The sequence below is a fragment of the Bacillus rossius genome, chromosome 1 (genome assembly GCF_032445375.1).
Source record: "Bacillus rossius redtenbacheri isolate Brsri chromosome 1, Brsri_v3, whole genome shotgun sequence".
Lineage (NCBI taxonomy): Eukaryota > Metazoa > Arthropoda > Insecta > Phasmatodea > Bacillidae > Bacillus > Bacillus rossius.
This window is the reverse complement of record NC_086330.1, coordinates 317,444,648-317,457,396: the sequence shown is the minus strand read 5'-3', so window position 1 is coordinate 317,457,396 and position 12,749 is coordinate 317,444,648. Positions and strand designations below refer to the sequence as shown.

At 39.3% G+C, this 12,749-nt stretch overlaps 2 protein-coding genes and 1 non-coding gene across 3 annotated transcripts in view; 1 reads left to right on the top strand and 2 right to left on the bottom strand.

The window, feature by feature from the left end:
• LOC134527972 (rap guanine nucleotide exchange factor 6-like) overlaps positions 1-12,749 on the bottom strand; it is a 760,364-nt gene that overhangs the window by 339,288 nt on the left and 408,327 nt on the right. The gene's annotated exons all lie outside the window — the stretch shown is intronic.
• Positions 1-12,749, bottom strand: part of LOC134527951 (uncharacterized) — a 140,018-nt gene that overhangs the window by 16,220 nt on the left and 111,049 nt on the right. The window lies entirely within an intron of this gene.
• Positions 10,783-10,856, top strand: Trnai-aau (transfer RNA isoleucine (anticodon AAU)). The gene has a single exon. It is a non-coding gene; the product is annotated as a tRNA-Ile (tRNA).

The window sequence follows — 12,749 nt, the reverse complement described above, 5'->3', positions numbered from 1 at the left end:
TTCCGAAGGAAATACAATAAGTGAGGAAACGATTATTATGCTGATAAGTATGACGATTGTGCTACGTAAAATTTAAATGACAAAAATAAAATCACACACCTGAACCACGAAAAAAGGGATTTTTAATCTGAACCTTTGCTAGCCGGTAATAAAAACTGTAACCTTTTCATCCACCAACTAGGCGTTGTGACCATTGGACCGAACGTAGAAACGCACAAGAAACCACGACTTTTAATAGTTACAGTGTCATGCCGCGAAATCGTTAAAATTCATGTGATACCTACAAAACAAATCTCAAACAAGAAATATGAAGGCGTCATATTTGAATGGCAGGCGTGAGTCAGCAATCAGACGGAATTATGATAAAGTGTTCCAAAATCAACGTGTCGCCAAGCAAAACGGACACTAGTGAATGTTGTATGGAAACAAGAGCACCTCGAGAAAAGCCACCGGTTCAAGACAACGTCTGCCACGTTTCCCACATGATAAACATAGAGGTTTGATGCCATCGGAAATCGAAGGAAAAAAGAATCTTCTTGGTGTGAAACAATGAAACGAGAGAAAATGCGGGATAAAGTCTATGAAAGCCACTTTTATTTTTTGTCTAGTTCTTGCAAGCTGACTTGGTTTTTTAGAAATCGCAGGCTTGAAGCTTTCGCTGCCATTGTCTGGCGTTGCTTGGCTCCTGGGTAGTAGCCGCGTCGAAGGAGACGATTTCACCGGCGTTTCGGTCGACCTTGTAGTCACTATGGATACGATTAAGCAGAATATGGGAACCACTCTTCAGAGATCCTCAAAACCTAGCTCTGAATCCCATAAAAGATAGCTTGCCTCTGACTGGTCAAACAGCCCAGCCAACCAGAAGTGAAGTGACCCCTGAGCGGCCGACAGCCCCAACCAATTACAGAAGCCCTGCCTCGATTGGCTAAACCAACCAGCCAACCAGAATTTAAAAAAAATATATACTCTGATCCACAGCTGCAGCCTATCAGGAAACACTCCCCTCTCAGGCGATAATGTTTAAAGGTATGAGAATTTCCAAGAACCTCAATAGGTAACTGCTACCCTGATGATGGCGACTGCAAGATGACTGAAACGTCGGTGAAATCTTTTCCTTCGACATGAATTAACAACCCACAAGCCAATCAACTCCTGACTTGGTTTTTCACGAGCATTTATCAAAGTGTTGTTTAGCGATATGTGTACATAAACTAACCTTGAAGTGGTAACAGTATTACATATTGCTTCGTCGAAAGACTACAAAGCACTTCAAGAGCGTAAGTCCCAAAAATTCCCTGCAGATTTTCTGCAGTCAGAACAAACAAAAGCTGGTCCAGGGATGATGTAGGTATAGAACATACGGACTGGACACGGACGGATATTCGGGGGGTGAAGCAAGAAGTATAATATAACTATACATGTCGCTTCAGTTCGTAATGTCCAAACTCTGGAAATCAATTGTACAGTTCCAAAAAAAATGATGCCCTGAAAACCTTTTTTTTCCTGAAAATCTTTGGTTCAGAAGATATAGGGGCCTATTCAGATTTTGCGTTGTTAAAACTTTTCTTCTGTACCGTACCGTATAAAAAGGCTAATTATATTTATATATATATATATATATATATATATATATATATATATATATAAACACATATAAACACACATACATGCACGCGCGAAACAGAACTACTCTGATATGTTTATGGTATGTAGTTTTTAAATCTCGTGCTTTTATTTGAAGCTTTGCACACCGTACGTGTGCCCAGATAGGCGGGGCCCTTTAAGGCAAGCAACCAACCTCCTTGACTAACAACGAGTACACGACGCTGAAATCTACCTTTCCGTTTTTTTCTTACGGGCCGGTTATGTTGTGTTCTCCAGCGGTTCGTTGCGCAGTAGCTGGACGTGCTGGCGCGGCGCGGCGCGGCAGGCATGCCGGGAATGCGCGCGCTCGGCAGTCTGCACGCGACACGACAGCCCGGGACACTCGCCGGTACTTGCGGTCGTGCGGCGAACATGTGAGCAGCGGTGTGGCTCCATCTTTCGGTCGCAGCACAAAAATATAGTTCACGGATTTAGAAAGAAACTAAACTATTTTGGAGTTCTGTAAATATTAGCTATAAATTCAATCGGTTATGGTACGTTTATCTGTATGTTGACGTATTACTGTTGCGTAACCATTATAACTGTATCTGATATATCTTTGTTGTTTTGATCAGAAGTTCACGGGAGTATAGTGGTCAAATCTACGTGAATGCCAAATTTCCATTTGGAAAATGTTCTGCTTGCAAATAACTTTTTTTTCAATTAACAACGTAGATTAATTATTTAACATAAGTTGATACGCCTTATACAAAAAATTATCTTCTGCAGACTGTTAGGTAACTAATTTTTAAACAACATTTTTTTTTGTTTCTATTGGTTTGCGTGTGTTGTGGTAGCAGTGCCTTACTGATGACTGCTACGAGGCTATGGAGACTGTTCAGAGCTTCGGAAGAAACCGCGTGATGTGAAAACTGCTCCACATGTCCGGCCGTTTCTGTTCAAAAAAAAAAAAATCATTAATTAATACGCTCAGTGCAGATAAGGAGTTATGCTACCGTAATTAATTTTAACACAGTATTTTCAGAAGAGTGAAAATGGCTAAAAGTTGTGTTTTAAGGGGGATTAGGCCCAGCCATATTGGATTTTACGCTAATTATCTGAATGAGATCCATCACAATTTACATTCCGATTCTTAAAACTTTCCAATCACACCTACTCCGAGTGTGCTGATTAAGCCATATAAATGGTACTGAAGAAAAGAATTACGTTTCTAATTTAGTAAGTCATTCGCTTCAATAAGCCAACTTTTCAAATAACTTTCTAAATTAGCAAGTAATTTCGTTTCCAGTATGACTAGTCAAATTTGCGCCATTATAAATTGTTCCGTAGAAATTTGCAAAAAAAATTTCCCCTTATAGCATAGCATGTTAGATTTTATTTTTAATTATTATCAAAAGTAGGGTTATTTATGATTTCTTGGAAAACATGCTTAGTCACAGTACCTAATAATATGATGCAGGGTGGGAATTTAAAAATTTATTTTAAAAAAGCGTATAACTCGTTAACTAATATACGCTCTGATTTTAATTCTAACCCTAATTTACTGGCCTGTCAACTGTTCTCAGCTTGACGTTAAGTTATGGTGCATCCCATAAATAAAATTTAGTACGGTCAAACCCACGACAATTTTTTTATGTCAACTGCACATATCGTCCTAACCAAAGAGTCTTACTTATAATGTCTTGTCTTATTGGTGTACAAGGTCATTTCAAGTCCTTAGACCTGGGTTTAAGTCCCACCTCATGCAGCGACGTAATAAGGGCATCAATCTGTAGGCTGCCCCCCCCCCCCCCCCAAAGCCCTTAGCACTATTATAGTGCACACGCAACATCGTGGATCACATTAAGGTGGCCGCCTGTCTAGATGGCCGTCTGTCTAGGTGGCCGCCTGTCTAAGTGGCCAAACGGCGGAGCTCCGGGTGCTCGTGCCATTTCCAAACCGCTCCAGATTTATCAAAAGTGTCTGATTACGAATAACACTTAATAACCATTGCACTTGTCTACACAAGTTTCGTTCCATGATTTCTCCTCTACCATCCTATACGGTTAAAATGGGTGTTTCCGCGGACGTTTAAAGGTATCTTACATTCTACACACAGTATAGTGGTATATGGAAGTGCAGAGGGCCTTTATCTTTAATTTACACCATAAAATTTTAGAGCCATCGCTTACAGCCCTACAGAGAGTCGCGTTACCCACGCGAAAACTGCACGGCAGTTCGTTGCCCGGCGCGTAGAGGCGAAGAGACGTGTAGTGCGTGAGCCAGTATCGCCCTTAACGACCCCGCGCTTTCAGAGCTTGTGCGCCTGGTGAGGTGTGCATTGGTGTTAGTGAGGCGGGATGATAAGTGCGACGCTCGCTGGTGCTTCTAGAGCTGTATCGCCTCTAAGCGCAAGGCTGTAGACTGGCGCGCGGTCTTCTCGCCGGTCGGTCATAGAACAATCATGAAATTTGGCCGGTAACCGTAAAATTATATGGTGAACAACTGAAGATAAAGTGCTCACAAGAAACATTACCAGGTGTTCCGTGCTTAAAAATTATTCTGAAAACACACGTTTTAGACATTTTCAATCTCTTAAAAATAGTTGAAAATCAAATCAGTGAAACAGAACTACTCATCCGCCCGCAGTGTATCTTTAAATGCTTTTCGTAAACAGATCAGGGCCCGTAAAGGGGCCCTCACACTGGCAAAAATTACGTTCAATATTTTGCGCAAAATTGTTGACCTCATTTTTGTACAACAATATTGAATTGTCTGGACCCCTCACACTACACAAAAATATTGCGCAATATTTTGTCAGCCCCCTCACACGGCATTCTCGTGCTATAAAATATTGACGGGTCCGCAAAACTTTTTCTAAACTTTCAGAAAACTTTTGAACACTCCACAAAATATTGAACACCCCTTTTTTTGCGCAATATATTTCCTCACACACTCAATATTTTTGTACAAACACGACACCTTCAAAATATTGAGTCAAATTTTTGCCAGTGTGAGGGCCCCTTTAGATACTTGTTTACGGTAGCAAGTTTTGTTGTGACGTGAAATACGTGGCATTTTCTTCCTCCTTTTTTTTAAGACTTTTCCACTGCACTCGAGTGGAAAGAGTGACTTGTTTGGACAGCCAGCGTTGCAGCTGCGCCGTGGACGCTCTCCTGACATGACGGAACACCTGCGGCCCTGCCCGAGCGGCGCTAATGAATGAACGCGGCGCGCGCCGAGTGGTCGCCATGGCGACGTCACGTCCAGACGTCAGCCCTGGGGGGTCGGGCGCAGCGGTAATCAATTGTTTCTGCCGGGCGGCGATCATAGGTCCGGCGCCACGCGCCACGCGCCACGTCGACAGGCTTCTCGACCGCGCTGCTCATCTCAGTTCATCACTGGCTATAGCTGTGAACCAGTCGTAGACGTGTCCAGTCTACTTTTCTAACAAACCAAACAGCGACGTCCTCGTGCCTCTAGCTATATCGACACAGGCAATATCCCTGTTCATTTAAATGTCGTTCTCATTGGAGAGTCGGTAGTTGGACTCTCCTTGAAGGGCCACAAATCCAATAACAACATTATAAAATACGTGCATATGCCCCAATCATATGCCATCCGTCCGGAAAGTCAAATGTGGCAAATGTATTTAGGTACAAGCGTGTTTAGTTTATGAACTTAAAATAAAGCGCATTCTGCAGGTCTCAGCTGCAGGTAGGGGCATGTAATTTTTTGCGAAAAGGTTTAGGGCTATAGCTGAGTTAAAACACTGTAACATGATTGGTTGAGAGTTTTTTTTTAAATCAAATGTTCACTTTCAGGACAGCAATCATAATTAATTTAGTACCGAAGTAAACGCGTCGTCAATGGCCCGGTCATATACGGCAAAGGCGTTCAGATTTTTTTGAGAAAAAATACATGCCTCTAGTTATTGGTTTGTAACTTATAAAAGGCTGCGATTTCCCTCATTGCGCACGCATCCTGATTTCCTGTGATTTGAGTTTGAATAGAAGTTTTCCACGGTTAAACATGAAGTTTAAAAGAAAACACGAGATACAGTGACAGAACAATAACCACTAGGTTTTCTGTTGATTTGTTTTATTGTGTTCTTTATTTTTGTCCTAAGGTTTAATTCATCGTGTTATCCCGTGTCAAGTCATTTTTGAGAGCGTGTTTTTTTTTTGTTTTTTTTTTCGCAACGGGAAACGTCCTTTAAAATTAAAATGTTGAGTACACTCCATCATTTCCACTATATACACTACAAAAGTGATGACTTCGTATTTCGGTTTCGCACGGTCGCCCGAAATCTCTCCAGGCAGACATCGGAAGGGTTCTAAAGACGAGACGCCATGCCCAATTATTTCAAAATTATTTCCCTGAGTAGTATAGCGTTCGGCCGTCTCGAACGTTCTCGTTGTCTACATCAAGTAAAATCTGGATATAAAAAAATTCACCAAAAACTGACGAAGTGTTTAGTATCGATTCCAATGCAACTAGTTCTCTTTTTAAAAAAGAGTACGATAATTTAGCATTCTATAACATCATAATATAAATCAGGTCTAAAGAATGATAGCCTCTAATGCTTTATATTAATTTTCACAAATCCAGCAGCATTTATAGTGGGTTCAGCTTAGATGCAAGAATTTCGCCTCTATGCCTGCGTGTGAGTGTTTATGTGTGTGTGTGAGCGCGCGCGTGCGTGTGCGTTTGAGGATGCGGCGATAAGATCGACCTTCACACACATACCAAAGGAGCTTTCGTCGTTATAAACAACTACGCACAACTACGTGCGGACTTCCGGGAATTAACACATGGAAGATTTCTTGCTACGACCCACATTCATGGCTGGTGGACAAGGTCGAAGGTTGTACGCCATCATGTATGCAATAATCACAAATTTAAAATGTATAAATTTTCTGTTTCCTTTCGCCGATAAATTTAGACACCTCACAACGCCAATTGATACAAAAAAAAATTTATTTTCAATTAAACATTAATCATTTTGCAACCGTATGTAACACACGCACAATATTTGTTACCGACCAAACGACAAATAGTTCATAAATATTTGCTGTAAAAGAAGAATTACATTTAGGGTGAGGCAGTCAATCGTGAGCATAAGTTATAAACTAGGAATAGTAAACGGTATTCTTACAGGAACGTGCATGCCATTCTGAAGCAGGTTAATGGGAATAGAAAGAACATGCAGCAGCCAACCCCAGAAACTCCCTCAAGTCAACTAAATATACAATGCAGGAGAGTTATAGTTAAAATGTACAGGAAAAACGTTCAATCCACAACAATGGCCACAAAATGATACAACCAACATTGCGTGCAAGACTGAATCAACGACTTTCAGTCACTAAAATAAACTGTATGAATTTACATATTCAAGTGGATTTCCATAATTATTTTTAATTATAGATGCGTGGGAGCAGGACAATTTCACAAAGCTGCTTTCAAACTGGTTGGGTTAGTTTGGTTAATTAGTGTGTAAGTAGTTCCTCGCTAAGGCAAAAAAAAAAAGAGGGAGGCAGTAACCCTTTCAGACCCACTTTGTCAATTCCTAAGATATACCAAATTTTAAATTTGTTATTGTAACTGAACTATTATTTGTTTTTTTTGTGTGGTAATAATGTTACGCTATAATAATAATACTTATTTATAATTATTTTATAATACTAAAATTAAAATAAAATGCATTTATTTCATAGCAGGACTGGCTGTTTTAAACAATGGTTTAAACCATTTTTATTAAAAAAAAAACAAATTTTTTTTTAATAATGTGTTTTCAAATAGAATATCTTAATTTTTTAGTGAAAGGTCTGAATCCACTCTAATAGCAACAAAAGTTAGCTCATTATTGTTTCTTGTGATTTACAGGAACAAAAAATATATACTAATTAAGATAGTATCATTTAGATGATTTCAATAAGTTGTCAATTATACGCAGCTAAATACTCCTGTAAAATCCAATTGATTCGTGAACCGTATACAGAGCTTAAAAAAAGAGGAAATGAATACATTTATTATTAAAAAATATTCCTATTTTGTGGGAAATCCCCGACTATACTGTAAATCCCTATTCTGTGGGAAACACCCATTCTATGGAACACTTTCTGTGGTTAAGTCCCAGTCAGATGTGCAGATTTTCTGGACTTGCATTCTTTGATGTTATAACTTTTCTGGTTCAACATGAGTGGCAAAAAGCGGGATGTTGTATGGCTTTCATTTGAACATGCTGAGAACCCAAATAACTAACGTAATAAAAAAGCTGGTTTAAACAAACAAAAAAGTTTGTTTGGTTTAAAAAAAAACTTGTTTTCCCAACCCTGTTTCATAGTCATAAAGTATGATCTCCACTAGAATGAAAGTACACCTTAACTCATTCAAGGTTTGATAAACTCCATACTTCATTGCGATATAAACAGGAACAGCAACCTGCGAACACTGAACAGGATAGAATAAGGAGGAGCGATGAAAAGGAACCAGGAAAAGGCTCGGAGGACGTTTAGCTCGGGTGAACTGCGGGGAAAGGGGGAGGCGAGAAGCTGATGAGTAACACTCCACTACCGCAAATGGGCGGCGGTAGAGCTCCTTTACCTCACTCCTTTCGCTTCAGCACACATGCACCACATGCACCACATGCACCACATGGCGCGTGCGTGACGCCTCTGCAAGGGGGGAGAGGAGAACCACCAGCAGTTTTAATGCATTTTGTGACTTAGCATTGCACAGATAAGGATTTTTTTTATAAAAAATATTTGATATTTTTAACTCGTTAGCTGATAAACTCGGTGTAATGTATTTGATTAAATGTGAATGAAAGACAATACAAATATTAATACTAATCTAACAACAGAGATTAGGGAATCTATATTCCCTAATCTCTGTTGGTAGAGTTGCAATCACAAAAAAAAAAACTGAAGCAAAAATTATACTAAACTATCATACTAGACTATAGCTCATGAAATAAAGGCGATAGAGCATTTAATACACGCTATTTCATTGCAGGGAAACGCATCTTGCAGCGAACAAGTAATTCCACTGGTATTTGAAATCCTGACCATGAGAGAGCCTATATAGGTGGTATGAATAATCCGGTGGGATAAAGAATAACTTTCAGGTTACAAAATGAAAAAGGGTTCTGGTAGCGTTATGGAGATTTTGAAAAAGTAAAAGAAAAAGAATGCCCTGTTCTTTTTTATTCTTGTTTTAGATACAAGCAATTATGACAACATTCTAGACATTAACACAGTAGTTTTTCATGGCACTTGGTGTTATCGCATCTCGTCGAGGTCATCCCTGCAGATAGCAACTCACCAGCGCTAACTGCCTGTGGCTGTTTTCTATACTTACCTTGAAAACACTTTAGCCTAGAGAGGATCCTTGAAAAGGGCACCTTAAAGGAAGTCATTACAAATTCGCCAATGCATCCTTTCATACATCCTTGTGACGCTAAATTCTGGTAGAAATGCCACGATAGTTTGTTGCTTGGCAAGTAACCTGATGTCTTCATCATTTTATGTTAATCTGTTATTTTTAAATTATTAGACTGAATGTGTAAAGTTGAAAATCGCCAAATTAATAATTCGTAAACGCAAACACACGACTGCCGAAAAAAGAATTTATAGGTATACGTTGGTACGTCAGAATGTGCTGGCGTCGAGATATTTCGGATATATCATTTCACAGCTAGTTTCTTACTGAATGCAGCCTTAAAAAAGGGTATCTTGGTTAAGACTAGATCCTTGCCATCTGCAAACAGCCATCGTTACCGCTACTAGTGCTGTGCTCAAACCCGCTAACCCGTAGCCATACACAGTATGTTTATTTTTTCTAAACGGAACATAAATATCCATTTTAAAATAAAGATATTTGTAAATTTGTACATTTACATGGAAAAAAATCTGCATTACTGCCAAATAGTGTTCGCAGTAATGCTGGATTAGGATTCTTACCCGGGTTTTTATACTTTGTGTTATCCCAGTACCTCCAATAGTTACAAGTTATTTGTAAACCGTTCCCTAAACAGCTTTCCAGTATTAACTAAGCATATTAGTAAGCTTGATACAACAAAATAAGTCAAATTATCGAATATTCGATTATCTCTTAACATGTTTTAAAAATTTATGCTTGAATGAAAGATCAATTAAAATATACAATTATTCTTCAATTTTCGTAATAAATACTCAGTATTATCTCTAAAAAGGACTTCATTTATACAAAAATAACCACAGCCATGTGTTGAACACAAAGTTACAATATATTTATTTTTGTAAAAGTACATACTTATTTTTCCTGTGTAGAATGGACGCAGTGAACACGCTACAGCAATAGCGCAGTTTCGTGCTGTTTTTGCTGAAAGAATCTCGTGTTATTCCAGTGTGAGAGCAACATACAACTATGGCTGTTTCCGAATAGCATAAATGTGTCCTTTATCAATCTGAATGATCGATTAACAAGAATACCGCATTCAGTGAGAAAACTAGCCGTGAAATGTTAGGCCGAATTCTTTCGACGCCAAAACAACCTCGTGCGTACCAATAAATTAAATTTATTTATATTTTTCGACAGTCTTTTGTTTGGGCATACAAAATTTTCCGCAATCTATTATCCAGCCATATCATTTTTTTTTTTCCACTTTCAACTCAATCAATTGACAGCAACAAAAAAAAACATAAATAGGACGGTGAGGCCAAACCAAAATGCTAACTAAATACACGTGTAACAATATTCCCAAATCCACGATTCCTCAAACTCCTCGGGATGGGTTACGGGAAAATAACCACAGAGGATACTGCAAAGGGCCATCGGTAAATAATGGAATCTCGCGTCTTGATCGTGAATCCTTTCAACAAAATGCGATTTTATTATAATATATGAGCGGATAATCTCTCTCTATATATCTATATATATACACACATAAAATCTATGTGTGTGTGTATGTATGTTCCATATGGACTCTAAAACGGCTGGACCGATTTTATCGAAATATTCAGGCAATCGTCATATTAGCCCAGCAAGTGATCCTGTGAAATTTGGTAGCAATCAGATCCACTGATATTTTTTTTTTTGGCCAATTGTCATATTTTCAACACAAATACAATTTTTTTTTTCAATTTTTTTAATATTTTCAATTAAAGGCGATATTAAGTTCCATATGCACCATTAAATCGCTTGTGTTACCAACGTGGCCCGTTAGCTCAGTTGGTTAGAGCGTCGTGCTAATAACGCGAAGGTCGTGGGTTCGATCCCCCCACGGGCCAAAAATTTTGTTTGAATGACTGGTAAATCTAGTTAGTAATCATATAAAATGCTAAACAAATCATAAGGCAAAATTTACACACTAAACCTAGTCTCTGTTCACTATCCCATGGGTACGCTCACGAGGCTTAATAAAAGCATTGATACTATGTCTTGCTTGCATATGTTTTAAACAATGTGAGCCCAGTGGGTGCGCTGCTCTCAACGAGTCAAAGTCACCAATGTTGTAGGCGCGATACTTAACCCAAATTCAATGTTCTGCAGCTCAAAAATGTGGGATAAATTAACCATTCCAGTTTAGTTGTAGTATGTCCTTCAGTACACAACTTTCAACTCAAACAGCAAACAACTGAACAGCATTTGACTGGCAAGCAACAGCCTATCTTAACATTTTTACTAAAACACGTCAACGACTTGTTTCACTAAATGTTGCATCGTCTTTCTTTGTAAATATCCTTTCAACTAATCGAAACGTAAAAAAAAAAAAAATCTAGATACACGCAATCATCAAGGATCCTCTAGGGTCTGGGCTAAAAGGGTCCTTCAAGGCATCGTCTACCCGGGCACACACATGGGTGCGCAAGGCTTCAGAAGAAACTATTCGATTTGAAAACTGCTCAACATATCCGAGTGGAGTCTGAGTACGAAAAAGTGTTTAAGAACGCGCTGAGGGCAAATGGGTAGTTCTGTGGTGGTGTTTAGTTTTTCTAACTATATTTTTAGAAGAGTTAAAATGGCTAAACCACGTGTTTCCAGAATATTTTATAGACATTAAACAACCGGGAAATATTCTGGAAAGAACCAAAGTGCCTTTCAATAGACCTTTATCTTACTGTTGTTACGTTTACCACTCAAATTTCATATTTGTCCCATGACCGACGAGAAGACTGCGCGCCAGTTCAGAGCATTGCGATTGGAGGAGAATCCGCGCTAGAAGCACCAGCGAGCATCGCAATTATTATACCGCCTTACCAACACAGGTACACCCCTGACTAGGGGGTATTCGGACACAGTAGGTATGTCCGGGAGAGTTGTTTATTTCCTTCGCAACGATGACGTGTGAAGCCACGCGGACGTGCAGTACAATGACGAGGAGTGGTACGAGTGAGAGTGGGAGAGGGGGAGAGAGAGGGAGAGGGGAAGAGAGAGAGAGAGGAGACTATGTAACGAGCTGCGATGCTCGCATCCTGCGCCACAATGCCTCGCACGGAGCTCCCCTTCCGACGCTGAAAGAATCCCACAAATTGGATCCGCGGGGGTTGAAGCAGGGGATGGTACAAGGGTGGCGGGGCGGCACGTGCCCCCCCCCCCCCCCCTTCTCCAAAAGGTGGAGAGAGGGATGCGCAGAGAGAGGGAGGAAGCACGCCCTACGCTTCGTGGACCATCCACTCGACGCGAGGGTGCTCACCAGACGGTAGAAAAGAAAAGCTTCAAATTTGGCCAATCTCTGGGCGAACAATAAAACGTAACCTAATATTTTGTACTGTAGCAATATATGGTTACCTTCAAATAGTTTTTAACTTGGGCGTTGCGTCCCGTCTAAAATAAGCCATGAACGGTAATATACAATGACACGCAATGGGATATGATGCACAAAAAATATTCATGTACGTTTACCAAAGATTCCTTTAGAAACCAATTGCCAATAAATAGTTTGTTATACTACAAGAAAGATATTTTTGCATATATGAAATACGTTTTTCGAGATAATACTGAGTATTTCTTACAAAAATTTGGGCATGATTTTATATTTTTATTGATGCTTCATTCAAGCATAATTTTCTTTAAATCATGGAAAATATAAAAAATATTCAATATTTTGACTTTATTTTAATTTGCTTATTTGTATGCGCAGTTAATACTGGAAAGCCATTCACGGAACGGTTTACAAATAA